This window comes from Nannospalax galili, unplaced genomic scaffold (genome assembly GCF_000622305.1).
Source record: "Nannospalax galili isolate Female #2095 unplaced genomic scaffold, S.galili_v1.0 scaffold18, whole genome shotgun sequence".
Taxonomy (NCBI): Eukaryota; Metazoa; Chordata; class Mammalia; order Rodentia; family Spalacidae; genus Nannospalax; species Nannospalax galili.
The window spans coordinates 1588346-1613436 of NW_008346548.1; the positions used below are offsets into that span (position 1 = coordinate 1588346).

General features: G+C 36.1%; 1 protein-coding gene across 5 annotated transcripts in view; it reads right to left on the minus strand.

Annotated features, from left to right (window-relative positions):
- Zbtb20 (zinc finger and BTB domain containing 20) overlaps positions 1-25091 on the minus strand; it is an 843460-nt gene that overhangs the window by 795031 nt on the left and 23338 nt on the right. For 3 of the 5 annotated variants that reach the window (XM_029568251.1, XM_008842864.3, XM_008842872.3), the window contains exon 1: positions 5285-5479. The exons of 1 other annotated variant lie outside the window; for it this stretch is intronic. The gene's annotated coding sequence lies outside the window, so the exon portion shown is untranslated. Of the gene's footprint in view, positions 1-5284; positions 5480-14442; positions 14493-25091 lie in introns of those variants that run through there. One more of the 5 variants, XM_029568249.1, reaches the window with a different exon arrangement.

The window sequence follows — 25091 nt, forward strand, 5'->3', positions numbered from 1 at the left end:
AAAATGGTAGTTGTGTAGTTTATGTACATACATAAACCAGAAACGTTATTTGGCCCATAACATGCATAGCTTTCTGCTAGCAACATTTTGTATTAATTTTTAAGTTAGTACCTAAACAAACTGAAAATATTCCTATAATTTTTGTCAGTTACATTTCATTTACTGGAAAGATCGAAATACAAAATGAATTCACAATAACAAATCACAATTTGATTATAAATTCATAGAACATTTTTAAAGGAAAATTCAAACAAATTTCCAAAGTAATTTAATAAAAAAGAAAAATTAAAACCTTCTAATCATTAAAATTTAAACAACAAAATTTATGGTTTCAAAAGGTTTTGAGTGGCTTTCCTTAAAGACAAAATAATACGTTGCATAAAATTTATAATTATTTCCATTTGTACCTTTAGTTTCAATTTATTGGGCACCTTTTTAATCTTCAAAAATCCCAAACTATGCTATACAAAAATTTCTATTTGTTGAATGTAAATCCTTGCACTAGTAGTTTAATATGAAAAGTTTTCAAATAAATTCTTAATATTTAACATTTAAATATTTCTTAATATTTAAATGCTTAGTAATAAATTTATCATAACTGGAGACATACAAGTCTCAGTGCCAAAATTACTTCTAATATCAAAAAGGCAAACATAGTTCTCCATAATTACCACCCTTCCCATCAGTTTCAAAGATAGAAGTGGATATTCAGAATTAATGATAATATGCTCAGTATGCATCTGAGAACTGTATGAGTCAATCAATTTACAGTCCCTGCTCCCTTGCTCAGCATTCTTACTTGGAAGTCAGTAGCTAACTTTGTCTAAGTTAAAGTGGTTATGTAAGGATTGCAATGCTTAAGCACACCATGAAACGCCCGCCTGGAGTTTCAGTTGAGTGTCAAAAGATTCCAGAAAGGCAAGTTCCATGTCCTCAAGCTGATTACTTTCAAGTGAACTGCAGAATCATCAGGAGGGGCTTGATCCTGAAGTAGAAAAAACGTTATGAAGCCAAAGTTGAGCATAATTTTCCCACAGCTAAGTGCAGAAATGGCACAGCACTTAGCCATTACTATATTTGAATAGGTAGAAGTCCCATTTTCTTGTAGGCCCTTGGATGCTGCTTTGAAGTAATAAGGGGCAGGTGGCACTTTTTCTTCCCACAGCCTCAGAAATTTGCCTAACCTGAAATTGGAAAAGTAATCAAAGATATTCTTCATACATTAAATTTAATAGGCACCAATATTGATAAGTAAAGATAGCATATTTGTGTAACAGGAAATCATGAAGTCACATTTTCTAGAATTTGTACGATATACATATAACCTTCAGACTTTTGCTAACAAATGAAAAGCACCCTGCTAGTTATTGGCTATGGCTCCTGGAAATTCTGAAAAGTGCTAGAAATTATTTAAGCAATGGAAATAAACAGGCTTTCAGGAAAATTACAAGTTCTAGGTTTTACATGTACTATACTTGACTTGAAGATTTAAAGCAAAGTATCAAATACTCAATGCTGACTCTCATAGTTTTGTAAATAATCCCTAGTAATTATATGAAAATAACCAAAATGTCTTACATAATATAAAAAAAAATCACTTAAAAGGCCTGACTTCTAAGTTAATGAAAATACTGCAGGTACTCCTTGCACAGCTGATAATGTGTACTGTCATTGGTGGAGACTAAAATGTTTCTTTGCAACACTTGATGTCTAAAATTTGCTTGTAATATATACAGCCAAATAAGTGAAAATATTTAGATTTCCTTTTTCAGTGCTTTGTAGCGTCTTGAGCTGGCTCTGCTCCTCTCCAATTAGAAAAGTTAGGATAGGCATACAATTTTACTTCTTTTGTAGAAGTTAAATAAGGCACATTTTCCACCAAAAAACATCTCTTAGATACATTCCTAAAGCAGTGTCCAATGTAAATCAGCACCAAAGCCCACTATTCCCCTTTATCCTTAAGAGGCCACCCTTGTGACTGAAGAAAGCTGGAGCTAGCAGCATTCAAAGAATGTCAACACCAGTTCCTCCTTTGCCAGAAAAGATCACTAGCTAGCAACAAGAGCCAGATGCTGCTCCCATACACCTTGCCAGACCCTAGAGCAACATGTTGCTCAAGGCCTGAATTTGGCTTCCTATGTGGCAGCATGACCAGCCACTACTCAGGGTTGAGCAAGTCCATGAACACAACCACTGATAATTTCTATATTTATAGAAAGCCAGAACATGTGTAGCTAATCACACAATTGGATATTTATATACAGTGTCAGATTTTAGGAATACAGGAATTTGTTAATTAGCACAAGGACTAATCATTAAAATTCAAAAATAGATAAATAAACAGGAATGCCATTTATTTGTTAACATTTCAGGAAGAAAGAATGCAGCTGCCTTCCTTTTGATGAATATAGGCTTCTTCAGAAAAAAAATATAAAGGAAAAATAGCTGCGATTTTTTGAAATACTATTGAGTAAGATCCAGGAAATCACCATATAGTTTTTATATTAAAAATAATCACAATGATTCGTCCCTTCAGATAAAATTTTTTTTTAGTTTAAATTGGCATGTGCTAAGCATTTGAATCATACTGTTTGGCATTCCACTGTTTGGGTGCTTTTCAAAGAGCCAAAGCTGATTTTCATCGGATAGGAGTTAAAAAGCACACACACGTCACTCAATACCAAATTGTTTTAGCTACAGGGCATGGCAAAGCATGAAATAACTGCTTTAGAGCACTTCCTCATGTGGGTGTGTTAGATAACTGTCTGCTCCAACATTAAAATGAAACACACTGTGACCTGACCAAGGCTTCAAGGATCTAAACAGGCAGATTTCATGTGCTGATAAGAGCCCACCAGAACCAGCAAGGCTGGTTAATGAATTTTTCTGGCACTCCCTAGCCCTCCTGTGATGCAAGCCTTTCAGCCTTCCAAATCTCTATACAGCAGAACACATTGGTTTTAAGTTTACTTATGCACATTTTACAATGTCTTGTTGTATTTAGATTGTGACAGTCCCTCCCAGAAAAGGGCAAGATTATTTTTCATACTAAATATATTTTAGATTTACTGAAAGCCCACCAAGAATTATAATACAGAAGAAAACATATTCTAAAATTAAAACCAACACAGAAATAACTAAAAATTTACTTGCTTTTATCCTTTGTAGAAGGTCAAAAGACATTTTCATTTTCTCTTCAGAGTCACTCTATTTGTTGTTTGCTTGTGGTTAATATAAATACACTTAACATGAAATTTTTTAAACTATCATATCAGCAAAGAATCTGTGATTCCTTTACCCATACAAATATGAAATTAAGTATATCAATGAATACCAATATTTCCACAAATACATGTGTACATTAAAAATGGTTGATCAAGAGATGTGATTTTTTTTGTTAAGAACACCTTAGGTAACTCTCACAATGCTAATATAGAAAATAACAGGTGCATGAGACAAGGCACACTTCTGACCTAATAGTTCTGAAACAAAATATTGAGCCAGAGTCTGAAATGGAAAAAAAACCCTACTCAAAACAGTTTACTATGCACACTGTTAATACATACCTCCTAAAGACTGACCCTAAAGTTTCCCTGAGACCTTTGATGGGAAAACAAGCTGGGAAAGGATCTGATTGAATGTACTTTAGATTTGTTCTACTTTTGGTCAAGGCTGGACTTTCAAGCTTCAAAGATAGTTTAGAAAAATAATCAAATTAAAACTCTAAATATAAATTTTTAAAAAGAAGATGTAAAAAAAGACTTTTAGCAGCAAAAGTTCACCACCCTCCTGGAATAATGGGTTTTTAATAAACATTTTACTAGGTTTGAACCTTGAGAATGTATTGAGGAGTCTGCTCTAGTGTCCCAGGTGGGTTAAGAATATTGCTTTATGGACTTCTTTGTGTTGTCAGAGAAGCCTAATGGAATTGGGGGTGGGGGGAGTCTGCCACTTATATTAAATAAATAATTTATTACAAAAGGTGATTGTTATTATCAAAGATCTCTCAGATCAGCATCCATTTTCTATCACTGTTACTGCATATTCTGAAAACATTTAGTTGTCTCAATCTGACTTAATTTTTATCAGATGAATAGAAGTTTTACTTTCGGACAAATCCAAATAAAGCTCCATCAAAAAGTCTATTTCAAACAGATCTTATTTAACTATTCCTTACAATTTCGAAGAACACTATTCTAGGAAAATTCTTCAACAATGTCAGCTAGTTTGAAACATAACTCTTCCCACCATAAGAAGAAAAATGAAATAAAGGGAAAGTACCTCAAAAACATATGTGCAATAACAAATACATTATTTATGGTCCCCAAAACGTTAATAGAGTGCTTACAGTCGTTGCACAAGATGGCCTGATACACTTCATAGCTTCCACTTTGTAAAAAGATGGCCAGCCCCCCAATCCTCCCTCCCCAAACATAAACAAACAGTAACATACTAAAAGGAAACTGTCCTAGGATAAAAAAAAAAACTGCTTGTTAAGAAAGTTTGTGTTCTTACTAACCACTGTGATATAATGTATCAGTATAATATAAATGTAACAGTCTATCTGGAAAATGGAAAGTTAGAAAGTAGTTCCTTATTTCTTTCAAAATACTTACCCCCCCCCATGCAATATTGCTATGTGTGCAATGGAAAAAATAATTAGTTAATTTTTACCCACCCTCAGGAGCTACCCCTCACCTTATGTCCAATGCCATCAAATAAACATGCTGGCAGAAAGTATGCAACCTGCCTCAAGGATTTAAACTGTAAATATGGACTTTAAACCTCAATGCAAAACAAAGAAAAAAGAGTCTCACTTTGGTAGTATCCACACTGGCACTGCAGCTCAAACTCACTGGCAAATAACTAACAAAACCCAGTTAGCAATAAATAAGGACAACATGATATATAGACAGACAGATGGAATTGCATAAACAGACAAGAAAAGTGAAGAGACAAACATACGGAGGAGTTTGTTTTAAAAGAGTGAAAGATTCTGATTTATTTGGTACTTAAGTGAGAAAATAGGTTTGTTTGCAATTATTTTTAAAGTAATAAAACTGAATCAAAAGGTCACACCCTTAAATTAGTAGGAAGAAAATTAATAGAGGGTAGGCCTCCTATAGATGGTCCAAATTTTAAGCTAGCATTACCTCTGTCAAATTTAAACATAGAAATTAAAATTCAAGGAAGAAAGAATAAAAGCACTGTGGACTAAATAGATGACAAACAGAAGGGGGATTGAGGAGGCAGGATCTTTTTTTATGAAAGTTGTCTGCCCTACCTTCTTCCCCAGCGCTGCTGAGTTTCTCTTCTCATAATCGGTGTCTCCCTGGAAGTACAGTGTGAGTGGTAATGACTGCCTGCCTCCCTAATGAGTCCATTTTCCTGCTCTTGATGTTGTGTATATACACACACTGCAACCTACCTTACAAACCACAGAGACGGGAAGAGAGGGAGAGAGAGAGAGAGTAGGAGAGAGGGAGGGAGAGGGGGGCAGAGAGAGACAGAGACAGAGCAAGCAAGCCAGTGAGAGAGAGAGAGAAAAGGAGAGAGAGAAAGAAAAACAGAAACAGAGAGAAAGGCAGAGACAAAGCCCTCCTACCAGACAGCAGACAGCCCTCCTTCCCCTACCCAGCAAAATGCAACTCGGCTAACGCAGCAACAGGTTCAGCATTGCCAGACTAACAGAGTGAAAAGGTATATTCTCCACATCATTACTGCTTGCAAATAAACAGTTTAAGAGCAGCTGGCTCCACCTTCTTTATTTATGCTCCATTATGAGGAATGTATTGTTTCAGCTCTGGCACACAGTACGTGTGTAATTATCATAAATACATTTTTTTTGCATATTAGCAGGAAACAGTGAAATGCATAGCTTATTTGTGCAATCTTTCAAATTTTTTTTAATGTGAGAAGAATATCAACAAATCTGCTCTGACAAAAGCCTAGTAATGATTTTAAAGTCAGAGCAGTCTTAAAGGAGACTCTGTAAGAAACAGACTTCATACAATAGAAAACTGATCTCAGACAAAACTGATAACTGCAAGAGGAAATTGTTGCTCAGTAAATAAATCAAGACCATATACAAAATTGCAGACAAAAACAGAATTAAGTTTAATTAACTTGCTAGTAAGCTAGTACTCTAGAAGAAAGCAGATTGGTTTCTTATTTGAAGCATCCAACTATACAAACATTACAAGGCAATGTACTCTGTATGAACAGGTGCAAAGAACATAGTACATACTGTGCAGGAGAAATAAATTCCATGAGGAGTTATTCATAGAATATGGATCTGAAACTACAGCATATAGTCCTTGATCTTTTATTAGGAGTAAAAATTAAAATTAATACTTCTAAATAAAATTTCCTTGAAAGAAAAAAGAAAACTCTCTTTATTCTATACTTCTAACCAAGTTTTCTCATACACTAGCTCCAGAATATTGTTGTGAACTGCATTGCTGGTCTCATCACATGCTCCCCATATCCTCTACCAACCCCCAGGGGCCTTTTCTCCAATGCAGCTGCAGAATTACCAACATCAAAACACAAGACAAGTTTCCAGTCAGTCTTCTTATCCCTCAATTTTTCATAATAATTCTTGATGAGTCATACCGTATTTGAGCACTGTATCTGTGTAGACACTCACTTTCCTTAATATGGTTCTACAGAACCATGGCTGTGTCATTTGTTTGTATTTAAAAACATTAAAATAGAGTAAAATTTTCTAAACAAAATTCACATGAAAAATAAAGAGAGTACATTTGACTTATTCCAACTCTGTATTTGGGCAGCAATGATCCTAAGTACATCAACTATAAAATCATCTTTTATAGGATTTAGTGTATTACTTTAATTTAAATATCAGCTGTGTTCCTTTACATAATCAAAACAACCTTAGTGAGCTGGGATATGGGTCAGTTGTTAAAGTGTTTGCCTAACATGCACAAGGCCCTGGGTTCAATCCCCAGCACTTCATAAATCTGAACAGGGTGATTTACGCCCATAATCTGAGGACTTAGGGTATGGAGGCAGGTGAATCAGAAGTCAAAAGTCCTCATCTATATAACACATTCAAGCCCAGCCTATATATCAGCATACATCTTGCCCTTTGCTGCTCTACCTGGAGCTGTGTTTATAATAGTGCCCTCTGGCTTCTCTGAAGCTTTCTTCATATATATTAAGAAAAAAATGATGATGGGGAGATGGCTCAGCCAGTAAAGTACTTGCCGTGTAAGCATGAGGACCAGAGTTCAGATCCCCACTTAAATATGCAGGCTTAGAAGCCTGCCCATGTTTTCAACAATCAGAAGGCAGACATGGGGTTCCCCAGAACAGAATGGCTAGCCAAGTAAGCCAAAACTGTAACTTCAAGCTCTGGGTTGTACTGAGAAACTTTGCTTCAATGAATAATGTGGAAAGCAATTGAGGAAGAAACCCAATGTCAATCTCAGGCCTGATGTGCATGCGCACCCATGTGCATGACTACCTACACACACACTTGTGCCTACAAACATGTATGCACACGAATACCATGCAAATACACACATTTTTCAAAAAAAGAAAAAATGCTAATTAAAAATTACATAGCCTTTATAGCTTGACAAATTATTCAAATTATTCCAAATGGATCTATACATTCAATGAAATCCTTATCAAAATCCCAGAAAGATAATCAGCGGATATTTACAAACTCATTGTAAAGTCTATATGGAAATGCAAAAGACCAAGAATAATCAATAGGCAAATCAAGGAGAACAAAGAATTAAGTTGGAAAAGTTATAGTAATCAACAGAGTGTGGTATTGAAAAAAGAATAAACAAATAGATCAATGGCTTAAAAGAGTAGAGAGGCCGGAAATAGATCCACATAAATTTAGTCAATGGATCTTTTAACAAAATAAAAAAGACAAGACAATGGAGCAAAGACATTCTTTTAAACAAATAGTGCAGGAACATGACATGAAAATAAAAAAGGCAAACAACAACAATAAAAACCCTAGACACAGACCTTAAACACTCCACAGAAATTAGCTCGTCACAGACCATTTACATTTGTAAAATATTTGTAAAATTCAAACAAAGACTCCAAAATATAGAAAGAAATCTTTAGATAAAACACCAGAGGTGTGATCCATGAAAGAAATAACTGGTAAGCTACACTTCATTAAAATTACTGTTTTTCTCTGTGAAAGACACTGAAGAGAATGTCAAGACATGCCATAGACAGGGAGGAGATGTTTACAGAAGATACATTTTACAATAGACAATTATCTGAAATATGATAATATCTGTTAAACTCAGTAAGAAAGCAAGCCACCAGATTAAAAAGTAGGTAGAGCTCAACAGACACCTCACTGAAGAGAAGAAACAAATGGAAAAACGCAAATGAAAACATATGTCATCAAAGAAATGTAAATTCAAACAATGAGATATCATCACACATTTCTTAGAATGGCTAAAACCCAAAATAGCGACAGAGCCAAATGCTGTGAGGACATGGAACAACAGGAACTCGCCTTCATTGATGGCAATGATGGAAAAGAGTACAACTAGCTGACAGCTTCTTACAAAACTAAACAGACTTTCTTTTCTCATAGGATCTAGCGAATACACTCCTGGGTATTTAAGCAACAAACTGAAATTTGTAATCCCAAGCAACAGAGATGCGCTACAATTCATATTTGCAAATAATCAAGATGCTCTTTATTAGACGAATGGACAGTCTGTGGCATATCCAGACAATAGAATGTTTTCCTGTGCTAAAAAGAAATAAGCCATGCAAAGATATGTAGGAAATTTAAATACATATTACTAAGTGAAACAAGCTAATGTGAAAAAGTTACACATTAGATGATTCTAACTATATGGCATCCTAGGAAAGGCAAACTATACTTGAGAGTAAGAAACAAAGTCAATGGTTCCAGGAGTTAGGGTGAAGGAGTGAAGAATAAATTAAACAGAAGACTTTCTGGGATTAAAATTACTCAATATGATCCAATAGTGGCCAGATAGATATAAGTGATTATACTTTTGTTCAAACCCACAGAATATTCCATAGCAAGAGTGAGAATAAATGTACAGATTGGACTTTGAGCAATAATGATTGTTCAAAGTTAGGTTCACTTATTGTAATAAGTGTAACACTCTGTTAAAGAATATTGGTGGGTGGGGAGCAATAATGCATGCATGGGAATAGGTAGTACAGGAGAAACCTGGTATCTTTCCCTCAAATTTGCTACAAGCCTAAGCCCCTTTTTTAAAATGAAGTATATTACTGGAGAGACAGCTTGAGAAGGCTCAGCAGTTAGGCACACCAGCTACTCTTGAAGAAGACCCAGGTTCAATCCCTGCACCGACATGGTAGTTAACACTCCTTAACTCAGTTCCAGGGGATCCAACGCCCTCTTCTGTCCTTCACAGGCATTGTAAAACACAGGTATACTTACATACATGCAGGCATAACACTCATACACATAAAATAAAATAAATATGTTTTTAAATGAACTAGGTTTGCTGGGCATGGTGCCGCATGCCTTTAATTCCAGTACTTGAGAGATCAAGGCCAGTCTGATCTGCATGGTGAGTCCCAGGCCAGCTGGGGCTAGAGAGAGAGAGACCCTGTCTCAAAAAGATCAAAACAAAATTAAAAGTAAAATTAAAAAATGAACTATATTAGGGCTGGAAAAATGGCCCAGTAGTTAGAAGTATGTACTGCACTTTCAGAAGATTCAAGTTCAGTTCCCAGCATCCACATCAGGAAACTCACAACCACCTGTAACTTCAGCTCCAGAGAGATCCTATGGCTCTGGCCTTTGTATGGGTACCTGTGCTCACATGCACACATACATACATACAGACAGACATGCACACACACACACTCACACACAAAAAGAAGTCAGGTATGGTGGTACACATCTTTAATCACAGCATTTGAGAGACAGAGGCAGGCAGATCTCAGTGAGATGGTGGCCAGTGTAGTCTGTATAAATTCCAGGCCAGCTGGGGCTATAGGGATACACTGTCTGAAAAAAATAAATAAATAAAGTGTATTGGTAATAAAATTTAGAAAATATTGCTTTAGGGGCTGGGTAAAGGTGCTTGTTCCACAAGCTTGGCAACCTGAATTCAGTCCTTGAAATTCATAGCAGAAGGAAAGAACCAATTTCCAAAAGTTGTCCTCTAACTTCCTCAGATGTACCTACCCTCACACACACAATAACATCTAAAATAAAACACTGCTTCTGGTCCCAGCACTGATACCACTATTTTGTAAATCCTGACAAGTCATGTAACTATCCACAATTTGGGGTTCTTCACATAATAAAAATAAATTAAAAAGAATTAGATTAGATAACATAACAATTATTTCCATAATCAGGGCTTCCTTTATGCAAGAAACTGTTCTAAGTAGTATTCATTTATTAACTCATTAAATCTTAATAATGACCCTATAAGGTAAGAATCATTCTTAGGTCATATTTTCAAGATGACTAAAACAGGAAGATTAAGTCGTTGCCTAAGATCACACAACTTTTGAATCCACCATGTCTGGTTTAGCTATCACAATGTTTCCAAATATCTAATGATAGCTAAAGCCTCTTAAGATTCTGTACAAATTCAACACATTCTAGCATAGCTTGCATATTAATACAGCATAGTACAAATTTCAGTACCTACAGCTCCAAAGACATATGGTTTAAGGGTATAACAACTCTAAAATGTATTCTCTATCAAGTATTTTTGAAAGCTGTGTAGTTTAGGCTTCAGGCTCGAGAGAGAGTCCAATGAGTAAGGTGCTTGCCACATGACTGTGAGAATCTGAGCCCAAATCCCCAGAAATCATGTGAAGTCTGTAATCACAGTGCTCTAAGGTGAAAAGGAAGGTGGAGATACAGGAATTCCTGAAATCTCATAAGTCAGCTAGGCTGGTAGACAGCATACTGAACAACAAAGAGACCTTACTTCAAACAGAGTAGAAGACCAACATCCAAGACTGTCCTCTGAGTTCCACACCTAGGATGAGGAACACACACACACACACACACACACACACACACACACACATCATACACTCTTGTTTAAATTATATAGATCAAGCACAAAATATATAATAGTAATGCAAACAAGTACTTAAAGAATTAAATAAATACATTAAACATAATAAAATATCTCCAATTTTCTGTAGCTTGAGAAGGGGACAGAAAATGAACAAATGAATAATAAGCAATTTTTAAGGAACATGAATAAATAATAGTAGGTAATTTTATAATTTGTTTTCAACTTTGAATTATTTGGATATATTCTGAAGTTTGATATTAATGACTTACTATCAAAGTTCTTACCTTTGTTCTAATCTTTATGTAATGACTACACAAATGTTATCTACTCACTATGTGCTATATATTTGGAGATGAAAAGTAAAGATTTAAAAATATGATCTATAGTTCTTGCCCTTGAAGATTTCACAGATCAATAGGAGACAGGCATATAAGCAATTTAATTAATTCAAGCAAATAATTTATTTAAAACATGTGATACTCTATATAAAGCAGTGCCTTAAACTGTGCTTCCTCATTCCTCAGAAAGCAAAAATAAAATACATGTAAAATCTATAAATGTCTAAATTTAAAATATGGCTTATGAAAGGTACATCTATGCATATGCAGGACAAGGACAGCCACTGAGGTCAGAGCTAGAAAGGTACAGTGTGTTTTTAAATAGTGTGATTTATAAAGACATTGAACATATTTTCATTTTTCCCAAATGCCTAGTAAAGTATCTTCATAAGTGTACAGTATAGGTACTTAAATGACTATAGAAATCAGTGATAAATATTACCCAGTCTTTTTAGTTATAATACACTTTGGTCAGAGGTATATTAATAAATGAAAAATGTGCAGTTTTTTTTTAATTCCTCAAAAGGAAAGAAAGTGCACTAAGTCCAGAAGCATTTACCAATACCCCCGAAGTTATATTTTTACTGAAATTCCTTCTCAGGTATCATTAATGCTTTTATAATTGAGGCTTAAAAGAAAAAAAAATGTTGGGATGTTTAAGGGTTGTTCACAAGACTCCTAAAGAATTGTTCACTGTGAAGAACAATGAAAAAAATCAGTGCTATTCTGCAATAATGGAAAGTTCCAGGAGCTTAGTAAATGGGTAGAAAAGCAATGTTTACAACTGGTCAGTCAAAATGAATAACTGCTACACAGGGGAGGTAACTTTACCATCAAAGCCATCATCAAGTTAATTCTATGCATCCTAATTAGATAATAATCCTTAATTTTGGTCATCTGATTAAAATTGTATCTGATTACTCCCAAGAAAAACTAAAAGAGACTGTAGATAAATCATAGTTTACTAATACTAGCAAGTAGTGTCATCCTTTTATGGGAAGAGAAACATCTAATTTCAATTCAAATCAACAAAGATTTAGGTTTGAAACTAAAAGCATAGCAGTGAACTACATAACGAGGAGTACCTCTATATGGCCAGTTGAGGTTCAGGAAGATTTTACATGCTACCCTTCTCCACTGGACTGGGAGACCCCCTACACACAGCAGATCTGGGGACCTGGTTATTCCCTTCCCTGGCCTAGCACCTGGCAGTGTACAGAGTGGCTCAACAAAGTTTTCTTGAAGGAGTACATGGATGCATGGATGCTTAAACAATGCAAGGGCACATGGACTTTGCAAACAGCAGTTTATTAAAGACATTAACAAATTTGAGTTCTAAGGAGGATATAAATCTGTAAAGGGTACTTTTATAATTTGTTAAATCACATATAAAACATATCCTTATTTCAAGATCTTGTGGCAAAAATAGACAAAATGTTGAGTGAAGAAACAGATTTTTCACAATTTTTATGCTTATTTAGTGGGGTACAAGAATCAAAGGACAATTTGCCCAAATAGGTTCTGTCCTTCCATCATGTGGGTTGCAGGGATCGAACTCAAGTTGACATGCTTGGCAGAAGTACCTTAGCCAGCTGAGTTATCTTGCTGGCCCTCTAGCAGATTTTGATTCACATTGCCCTAGAAGAAAATTCAGCTTGCATTTACATTTCATTTTTCCATTATTTCTTCCTACAACTAAGTGTTCATGTATACATCTGAAGTTGACCTCAGAGTTCTTCACTCAAATGGCACTATCTTGCCTGAAGAAAACACCTTGATAAGCCAGAAGGGTTGAAGTACAGCCTGAAAAGTCTGTTAAAACATAAACGACGGTCTGAAGGCAGGGAAACGGACAGAAGAAGGAAGAAGAAGAGTGGGGAACGGCAGGAAGAAGAGTGAGCAGGGAGAGAAAGTCCTGTGTGAAGAACAATTTTTTTTTTCTCAAGAGTAAAGCCAAATCTAGAATTCTAAGAAACTGTGTTCTTACAATGTAAATGTTTCCTTCTCTGTAACTCTTTAGCAAAGTTTGGACAATGCCTACAGTTTACTTAGTAGTGTAATGAAGTCTGTAAGAATAAAAAGCTACAAAATAAGGTATTCCCTACATTCACTCCTATACTAAAACCTTCACAAGTATAGAAGTTTCCTTTCAAGACAGAAATCCTAGAATTCAGGAGAAACTGCTGGAGTGAACAATGGACAGGAAGTAAACCTTGAACATCAAGATCAAAGATACGCTAACATAGAACGACTCACACATGAAAATGAGTCCATCTCCCTTTCCCATATACAAAACAAATCAGACCATGGGAGATAACACACACAAATTAATGCCTGAATTAGAGGATTATTATACCATTGCTGCTTTTACTACCTCTAAAAACTCATTTTAAATTACAGAATTATCTTCAGAAACTGAGGGGAAAAGAGTCCTTTCATGATGCAATCAATGGAAATGATGGATTAATGAAATAAAAAATACTAATGTCATCTTCAATAACATATCCTTTGGTCTAGAAAAATGTTCCAGACTACATACTGAGCAACCTCTTTCTGCTCCCTGCCCAATTTACCCTACTAAATAATCTAGGACAAAGCCAGCAACTATTAGATCTTTAAAGCTTCAACATAAACATACTGTATTCATATGTATGACATATATTAAATGTACCAGAAAAGGAAAGTACAAAAGTAATTTTAACAAGAAAAATGAGGGTCACATAGAATATATGAGATGCACCTTAACTCAATAGTCTTTAGATCTTCATAGTCTCCAAAACTTACTACTAGTAATAAGAAGACTTTTTAAAAATAAGGATACTTTTACTATATGCTTTAGGTTTGTAACTAGTCTATATACACAATCTTATTTAATCTTCGCAAGAATATTATAAGAAAGTAACATTCAGCCGCAGCTTGTAGGGACCTCCACCTCCTCCAGGCCTCTGTTCCTCCCTTGATGATTCACCAGATCCCAGTCAATTGCTACCAGTACTCTTCCAACTATGAGGAGACCCAGGTCCCTCCCTCCCTTCAGGACTCACCAGAGCTCTGCCAGTTAGCTGACAGGGACCCTCCAGTTGTTCCATCCAGTCTTGAGACCCAGGATCAGTTCACATTCCCAGAAGAAACTTGTTCCAAGCTCTCTGACCAAGCCACTACAGGCAGCAGACTGTAGCTGTCAAGTAGATGACCAAGGATAGAGGCTGTAACCTTAAGTACCAGACAGAGAAAATATACATCTCAATCCTATATGGACTAGACCTGAACATTATAAACATCTCTGCTGAAAGTGACATGAACAAAGAAAGAAAGAAAAATTCAAACAACAAACTAACTCCAGATGCCCAAATTACAATGTAGATACAAAAACAAAATATCATGTCTCCTCCAAAAAGTACAAATCCTATGGAAATGGTCCCTTATGAAAATGACCTCAAAGAAGTTCCAGACAAATAATAAAAAAGAATAATAGCCATGGTAAAACAACTTAAAAACAACAAAGAAAGAGAGGGATGAAATGAAGAAGTCAATCCAAGTGATACAGAGCTCGAATTTCTGAAGAAAAGCAAAACTGAAAAGATGTTGGAAATAAAAAACTCAATAATCCAATTTAAAACCTCAGAGGAAACCCCTACTAACAGAATGTATCATGTTTAAAATAGAGAATCAGGGATTGAAGACAAAATAGAGGAATCAGATCATTTGAGACAGGTCAATGAGAAATTCCTAAAGAAATATAAAAAGAACATGGGAGAGTTTTGTGACTCCATGAAAAGATTGGGGACATCATCAATCTAACCTTCAAATTGTGGGCACAGAATAATACCATAGTGAAGGGATAAAAAATAACTTCAGCAAAATCAAAGAAGAAAATTTCCCAAACCTAGAGAAACAGATGCCCATCTAGGTACAAGAGATTACCTACAGAACACCAAATAGACATTAGCAGAAAAGAAATTGTCCACAGCATATTATAGTTAAAACATTAAAAACACAGAACAAAGACGGTGTTGAAAGCTGCAAGAGGGAAGGTCAAGTTACTCACAAAGACAGACCAATTAGAGTAACACCTGATTATTTGACTTAGAAACCTTGAAAGCCAGAAGAGTCTAGAAAAGATGTGTTGCAAGTCCTGACAGACCACCACTGCCAATGCAGAGTATTATACCCAGCAAAACTATCTATTAAACTTGAAGGAGATAAAGAATTTCTTCTCCATGACAAAAACAAATTAAAGAAATTTAAAACTACAACTAAGTCAGCTCTAGAGAAGACATTAGAAGGAATACTTCAATGTGAACAGAAGAATAAAAGCACCCAAGAGGCCACAGGGAGCAAATAAACCACGATAGGCCATGTAACCAAAAAAGATCTGAGGAAACACAACAAAATGACGAAACATCTTTCAGGGACTGGAGAGGTGTCTCAGTGGTTAAGAGCACTGGCTGCTCTTTCAGAGGACCCAGGTTCAAATTCAGCATCCACATTGCAGCTAACAACTGTCTGTAACTCCAGTTCCAGGGGATCCAACATCCTCTTCTGACCTCCTTGGGCACTACATGACACGGGTGCACTAACATACATATAAGCAATTCACTCATAACACATAAAAATAAATAAGTAAAATATTTTAAAAACACATCTATTGCCAGGTGTGGTGGCACACGCCTTTAATCCCAGCACTTGGGAGGCAGAGGCAAGCAGATATCTCTGAGTTCAAGACCAGCCTGGTCCACATAATTCCAGGACAGCTGAGGCTACAGGGAGACCCTGTCTCAAAAAGCCAAAAGCCAAAAGCCAAAAGCCAAAAAAAAAAAAAAAAAACTTACCTCTTTCAATAATAATTCTAGATATTAGCAATCTCAATCCCCCACTAAAAGGACATAAACTAACAGACTGGATTAGAAAACAGGATCCATCTTTTGCTGCCTCCAAGAAACACATCACACCATTACCCACTGACACCACCTTACAGTCAAAGGAAGGAAGGTATTCCAAGCAAACAGAACCAATCTTTTCTAATATCTATAAAAAAGACCAGACAAAAAATAATCAAAAGAGCTAAGGAGGGACACTTCATACTCAATATAAGAAATGTCCACCAAGAAGATATTACATTCAGAAACGTATATGCACCACAAACAGGGGAATCAAATTTCATTAAAAAATACTATTAAATCTAAAACCACATATTAATCACAACACAGTGATAGTGGGTGACTTATATGCCCTACTCTCATCAACAGACAGTTTTTCAGGAAAAAGAATCAAAGAAACTTGGGGGTTAAATGACATCATAATTCAAATAGACCTTACAAACATTTACAGAACATTCCCAAATCCTAAAGAATATACATTCTTCTCAGTAGACCACATAATTTTCTCCAACACTGACCACATACTAGGACACAAAGCAAGTCTCAACAATATAAGAAAATTGAAATAACATCCTACATTCTATCCAACCAAAAAGGAATAAAGCTGGATATTAACAGCAATAGAAGCTACAGAAAGTACACAAACTCATGGAAAATGAACACACTTTTAAATTAAAATGAGGTCAAGGGAGAAATCAAAAAGGAAATGTAAAAATATGTAGACAAGAATGAATATGAAAACATACCAAAAGCTACAGGACACAATGAAGGCAGTCCTAAGGGAAAAGTACACAACACTCAACGTCTATACTAGAAAATTAGAGACATCTCATATTACTAACTGCATAATGCATCATAATGAAGGCCTTAGAAAACCAAGCACAAATAATAACTATAAAGGGTAGACAGGAAGAGATAAACAAAATCAGGACTAAAATAAATAAAATAAACATAAAATTAATAAAATGTAAATTAAAAAAAACAAAACAAAGAATCAATGAAGAGTTCTTTGAAAAGATTAACAAGATTGACAAACGTCTAGCCAGTCTAATCAAAAGAATGAGAGGACCAAAATTAATAAAAAACAGAAATGAAAAGGGAAACATTACAAAAGATCCTAAGGAAATGAAGAAAATCAGGACATACTTTAAAATCTATATTGAAATAAATTGGAAATTTTAAAAGAAATGAATAAATTTCTAGATCTATACAGCCTACCAAAGTTAGATCAAGACAAAATAAACAATTGAAATACATTCATAACAACCAATGAAATAGAAGCAGTAATTAAAAATGTCCAAACTTGGGGCTGGAGAGATGGCTCAGCAGTTAAGAACAGTGGTTGTTCTTGCAGAAGACCCAGGCTCAAATCCTAGCACCCACATGGCAGCTAGCAACTGTTGGTAACTCCAGTTCCAGGGGACCTGACAGCTTCTTCTGTCCTCTGTGGGCATTGTATGACACGGGTGCACTTATCTACATGCAGGCAATACACACATACACATAAAATTAAAAAATAATAATAAATTTTGTAAAATCTCCAAACTAAAAAGAGACCAGAGCCAGATGGATTCAATGCAGAATTCTAACAGATTTTCAAAGAACTAACACCAATACTCCTCAAATTATTCCATGAAATATAAAAGGAAAAAACACTTCCAAATTATTTATGCAAAGCTAATATTACTCTTGTAACAAAACCAGACAAAGACCCAACAACGAAAAGAAAATTATAGGCCAATCTCCCAGATGAACATAGATGCAAAAATTCTCAATGAAATATTTGCAAACAGAATTCAAGCGCACAGAAAAAAAAAATATCTATCTATCTATCTATCTATCTATCTATCTATCTATCTATCTATCATCTATCTATTTATCTATCTATCTATCTATCTATCTATCTAAAACCAGAATATAAAAAATATACTTAAATCAATAAATGTAATCCACCAAATAAATAGCTTCAGGAACAGAAATCACATGATCATCTCATTAGATGCAGATCTTTGAAAAAAAAATCGAACATCCCCTCATGATAGAACTCACAGTGAATCTAGGAATATAGAGGACATAGATCAGCACAATAAAGGCAATATACAACCACAGCCAACATCATGCTAAACAGAAAAACTCAAAGCATTTCCACTAAAATCAGGAATGAGACAAGGATGTCCACTCTCTCATTCCTGTTTAAAAGCATGCTTGACATCTTAGCTAGAGCAATAAGACAAAGGAGATAAAGTGAATACAAATTAGAAAGAAGTCAAAGCATACTGATTTACAGATATTCCTCTTGTATTAAAAACACTACTTGAAAACTTCTAGAGCCTGTAAAGACATTCAGCAAAGTAGCAGGATACAAAATTAACACACAAAAATCAGTAGGCTACACCAACAACAAACCTACTGAGAAAGAAACCAAGATAATGATCCCATTCACTATAGCCTCAAAAACATGGAAAGCCCTCTCATACTCATGGACTGGTAGGATCAATATTTCAAAAATGGCCATCTTACCAAAGCAATCTACAGATTTAACACTAACTCCCATTAAAATTCCAATACAATTCTTCACAGAAATTTAAAAAAAAATAATCTCAAATGTCATATGGACACACACACACACACACACACACACACACACACACACACACACCAGCCAAAAGAATCACAAACAATAAAAGAAGAGCTGGAGGCATCACTATCCCAGTTTTCAAATTATAGTACAGAGCTATAGTCATAAGCACAGCATGGTACTGGCATAAAAACATTGGGGCTGGAGAGATGGCTCAGTGGTTAAGAACACTGACTGCTCTTGCAGAGGACCCGGGTTCGATTCCCAGCAGCCACATGGCAGCTACGAACCATCCTTAACTCCAGTTCCAGGGCAATCCGAAGCCCTCTTCTGACCTCCGGGGCATTGCACGACATGGGTACACAGGTGCACTCACATACATGCTGGCAATACACTCATAGACATAAAATAAAAACAATAAAATGTTAAAAAAAAAAAAAAAGAAAGAAACCAGGTACATTGATCAATGGAATAGAATGGAGAATCCAGATTAAAGTTCACAAACATATAGTCACCTGATACTTCACAAGTCAAAAATACACATTGGCTAGCTGGACGTGGTGGCACATGCCTTTAATCCCAGCACTTGGGAGGCAGAGGCAGGCGGATCTCTGTGAGTTCAAGGCCAGCCTGGTCTACATAGTGAGTTCCAGGACAGCTGGGGCTACAAGAAGACCCTGTCTCAAAAAAGACCAAAAAAAAAAATTTAAATATATACACATTGGATAAGAGACAGCATCTTCAAACACTGGTGCTGGTCAAACTGGATAGCTACATGAAGAATACAGCTAGCTACTCATCTCTCACCCTAGACAAAATGCAACTCCAAATGAATCAAGAACCTCGACTTAAGACCTGGTAGCCTGAATCTGATAAAGAAAGCAGGGAATATACTGGAACTTATAGTGCAGGAAGGGACTTTCTGAGCAGGACCTCAATAGCACAGGTATTAATACCAACAACTGAAAAATGGAATCTCATGAAACTAAAGTTTCTGTAGAGCAAGACACTATGATCCAAATAAAGAGACAGCCTACAGAATAAGGAAAAAATCTTTATCACCTAAACACATCTGACAGAAGGTTAGTATCTGGAATATATAAAGAACTCAAAAAAAAATTAAACATCTAGCTAGACATGGTGGTGCACACCTTTAGTCCCAGTACTCAGGAGGCAGAGGCAAGTGGATCTCTGTGAGTTCCAGGCCAACTGGAGCTGGACAGGAAGACCGTGTCAAAAAAGAAAGTAAACATAAAAAATAAGCCAATTAAAAATTGGGGCAAGGAACCAAACACAGAGTTTTATAAAGATGATATAAAAATGGGTGAGAATTTTTTTAATGTTCAATATCTTCACCTATCAGACAGAGTAATGCAAATTAAAACTCTTAAAATCTCATCTTACCCCAGTCAAGCAGCTAAGATCCAAAAATCAAGCAATGACAAATGCTGGTGAGAATGCCACTTTTGGACATATACCTAAAGTGCTCTATATCTTACCACAGAGACACCTGCTCATCATGGTCATTGCTGCTCTATCCACAATAGCCAACAAATGGAAACAATCTAGATGTCTATCAAATGATGAATAGATAATGAAAACACTGTAAATTTATGCACTGGAATATTATTCAGCTGTTAGGAAGAATGTATGGAACTGGAAACAATCATCCTGAGTGAGACAACCCATATCCAGAAAAACAAATGTCCCGTTTTGTGGATATATGTTGATGCTAGCTTTGAATCTTTAGATTAATGTATGTCTCAACCCACAACTGGACCATGTGCAGAAAATAAGACACTTTAGAGTGCTCAGACAAAATAGGACACCTATATCACACCCTCTCTTCCCAAGGTTCAGGAATCATCACAGAGGAGGGGACAGAAAGACTGTAAGAGCCAGAGGTGGTGGATGAATACAAGGAAATAATATTTATCAGATACAACAGAGCAATTACACACATGAACCCACAGCGCTGTGCCAATATACACAAGACCTGCACAAGCCCAAGTCAGACAAAAAGCCAGCATGGATGGGGAGGTGGGCAAGAAGCCCAGCCCTTGCGAAGAATTATTGGTAACTGATAACTGTTGGGAGAGGGAGACTCATTTTTCTTTAAGAGTATGATGCCAGGTAGGTTGAGCAGGCTTCAGGGGATAGGCCCACACTCAAGAGCATTTGGAAAATGCAAACTGGGTTTGATAGGTAGATTTGATATGCCTTTTTAAAAAAAGGTGATTATGAAATGAGAGGAGGTGGGGGTGGATCTGAGAGGAGATGGCAGAAGGGGTCTGATATGATCAAAATACATTCTGTGAAATTCTCAAAGAATCAATTAAAACCTTTACTTTTTTAAAAAACAGCAAAACTAGTGATACCTCTATACTAAATGATTTCTGTCCGTTTTTTAATCCAGCTGTGAAACATATAATAATCCTTTTCAAATGTTAACAATGAATATATGAAATTGGTGGTAATTTATTATAGTCTTCTTTTATAACCTTCTGTATTACTTGAGTATTTTGTAGTTAAGATAAACATACAGTGATCCTTAAAAAACATTAAAAATATACAAAATTTACATGTTATCACACAATGACAGAGTACAGACAGAACAACTTTGGAGCAAAAAATATATATATATAATCCAGATGGCAATGAAACAGAACAAGTCCCACTCCAAGAACGTGGGAAAGCAAAATCACTCAAGAAAACAGGGGAGTAGATCAAGAAGGATGCATATCCAAGCTTGTATAGCACAGTGACTTATGTAATGCTTAGGTTATGTTGCTGGAAGGAGTCAAATGTCAGCAAAATACAGGAATACAAGAAAAGATCTAACTTCTATGACCATCCAAGCATTTATAAAAAAAAAATACATTAAAACAAAAAAATCAAATGGGCTTAACATTGTGAGGCAAGGTCTCTAAGCTCCAGTAGCATTTGTGACTATAGAATCCATTCTGCAGTGTGGACTTGACTCTTGACAGCCTTCTGGTTAGAGGATATGTTTATAAGAAAAATTACTTAACTGGGTTATTGGTGAAAAAGAAAACTAAAAGGTCCTCACATACTCAAACAATTAAGTGTGATAAATAAACTCCAAGATAAAGATGAGCCATAATTTTTCTCCATATCTTTATCCTTTTAATAAATAATTAATTTTTGTTTTGTTTTGTTTTTGTCTTGTTCTGTCTTTTTGAGACAGGTCCTCCCTGTAGGAACAGCTGGCCTGGAACTCGCTATATAGGCCTCAATTTCCCAGAGATTTACCTGCCTCTGCCTCCTGTGTGCTGAGATTAAAGGCATGTTCCACCATGCCTGGCTTAATAAACAATTGTTTCTATAGAAAAAAAAAAAAGTAGTATCAACATTTCCATTTTACAACTAAGGAAATAGAGCCTAGAAGAAACATATCTAATAAGTAGCACAGGTAAGGCCCAGCACCAATCTAAATGCAGCAGGACTCGGAGGAGAGAAGAGAGAAGTTGAGAGAGAGCCAGAGAATGACAATGGATGAATTTGTATAGGAGGGGTTTGACATAATTACTCAAAAAAATTTCTAAAATTGTAAACTTCAGAGGTGACAAAGACATTTTTAAAAAAGAATAGGTGTAGGAAAGGATTTTTGAAACCAGACATCAATTGCTCAGGAAACAAGGTCAAGAATCAACAAATGGGAGCTCATTAAACTAAAAAGCTTCTGTACATCAAAAGAAGCAACTAAGGAAATGAAGAGAAAACCCACGGAGTGGGAGAAAATCTTGACCAGCAACACATCTGACAGAGGTTTAACATTAAGAATATATAATGAACTAAAAAAAAAACAAAAAATCAAGAAAGGAAATAACCCAATTAAAAGATGGGCTATGGAGCTGAATAGACAGTTCTCAAAAGAAGAATTAAAGATGGCTAAAAAGCATCTTAAAAGGTATTCAACATCACTAATAATTAGGGAAATGCAAATTAAAACCACTTTAGTATTTCATCTTACCCCAGTCAGACTGGCTAAGAGCAAGAGAACAAATGATACCAAATGTTGGAGAGGATGTGGGGAAAGGGGAACGCTCATCCACTGCTGGTGGGGCTGCAAACTTGTTCAGCCCCTATGGAAAGCAGTGTGGAGAACTCTTTAAAATGTACAAATGAACCTACCATTTGACCCAGTTATACCACTCCTTGGCATATACCCTAAGAACTCATCCTATTGCAGACACTTGTACATTCATGTTTGTTGCTGCTCTTTTCACAATAGCTAAGAGATGGAAGCAACTTAAGTGTCCCTCAACTGATAAGTGGATAATGAAAATGTGGTTCATATATACAATGGAGTTTTACTCAGCAGTAAACAAAGATGAAATCATGAACACTGCAGGTAAATGGAACTAGAAACTGTTATACTAAGTGAAGTAACACAGACTCAGAAAAACAGATGACATATGTTCTCCCTCATATGTGGATCCTAGCACAAAACCCTTGTGAGTATGTATCCAGACATTAACTATAGGAACCAGGATAATGGAAAGGAACCAGGGAGGTAAAGGAAAAGAAAGAATCTGAAAAATAAGAACAGTAGGAAACAGGTGTTAATAGGGGAGATATGGATAAAAATGGGGGTATTTTAAGGAGGGGGGTGGAGGGAGGGTTAAACAAGGAACCTTTGTGATAAAGGGAAAGAAGGAGACCAAGAGAGGTAGGACCATAGAAGAAAGGTATTATTAAGGGAGAAATGGGAAAAATGGGAGCACTTAAATGGGGAAGCCATGGTGGAAGGGTTAGTTAGACAATGCGAGGGATAAATAATGCCTAGCTAGTTTAAAAAAAAAACAAACAGAGGGAACCATATTAGTCCAACAACCTACTGACAAATTATACATACTTCAGGGAACATAATATATGTCTAATCAAGGTTTACCTGAGAACATTTGTTTTTTTCCCAAGCTTTATCCACATAGCACATGGTAATTAAAAGTACCAGACTGGTGGAACTAACTTTCTTGGATGTTTATCAACCATACTTTGAGGCCTATACTAATTTGGTCAGAGGGACATAAAGGACAGTTTTTGCTCCTTGCCCTCCAAGGTGGACTGTTTCAGGGGACTATGGAGGATCTCTCAAAATGTCCTATAACTGGTGAATCGCCAGTCCTCTTGATCAAGGAGGCCATGGAGACCCCACCAGGTGGACTTGAATCAGTGTCCAGTCTACAAAGAGGAGGGTCAACACAGAGGAAACATTTCCTATACACTTCCAACTGAAGCTAGCCATAGTCGAGCAGTACCTTTGACTTATCTTCACATAGATGGAACCGGTAAAGGAAAGGAGCCAGGGGCGCCTCCTAAGCCCATGTGACCCCTGAGGAATAGATCCTCAAACGGCCTTAAGAGTATAAATAGATTGACTTATCTGGGCCAACTGCATGGTTTTAAACACCCAAAAGGAAAGTATAACCAAAGATTAAAGGGATCAATATAATTCTTTAAGAGTCCACGTGTATAGAACTAAAGGCTACATAACAAGAAACAATGCCAGACAGGAGATACCTTCCTTTGAGCTGTTGGCCTGGGTGGCCCCAGAGACTCCCAGACAGTAACCCAGCATAGAACTGGGAAAATGAACAGCCAACCCCAATTTTATCTAAAGGAATATTGGCAACAGCTTGCTGCTAGATGAGGAAGAACTGATCTTCCTAAAACAAGAAACTCTAGATAGGCTGACTAGACTCAGCAGATGGATGAGCACTGGGGAATGGCTGGGGGCACTGACAACACAGTGGACAGTAACAGGGATGACAGAGTATATGGGCTTCAGCAGCAGTGGGGTTGGGGGTGGGGAGACATGGGAGGGTTTCACTTGGGATGTGGGTAGATTGTTTGGGATGTTCTGTATGAAATACACGTAAAGAAAAATCAACAAGCAAAAAATGAGTTATATTTTAGGAAGAAGCATAAACATTTGTTTCATGTTAATTAGGAGATGTGAAAAACATTACCATTGAAATCTGATGACTTTATACCCATGCTCAAGTGCCAAGGATCTCAGAAAGTAACCAACTGTGACTAGTAATAATCAAATATACAGAGATTAGAGACATGTGAAAACATCTAAGTGTTAGTTTCATTAAAAATGAGTTTTTCTGTAGGAAGCTGTATTTTAATAATGAAATGGAGATCTTTTTTAAAGGTTAAAACCTCATTTAATTTTATGTCTTATAGGGTTTATACTGAGTACAAT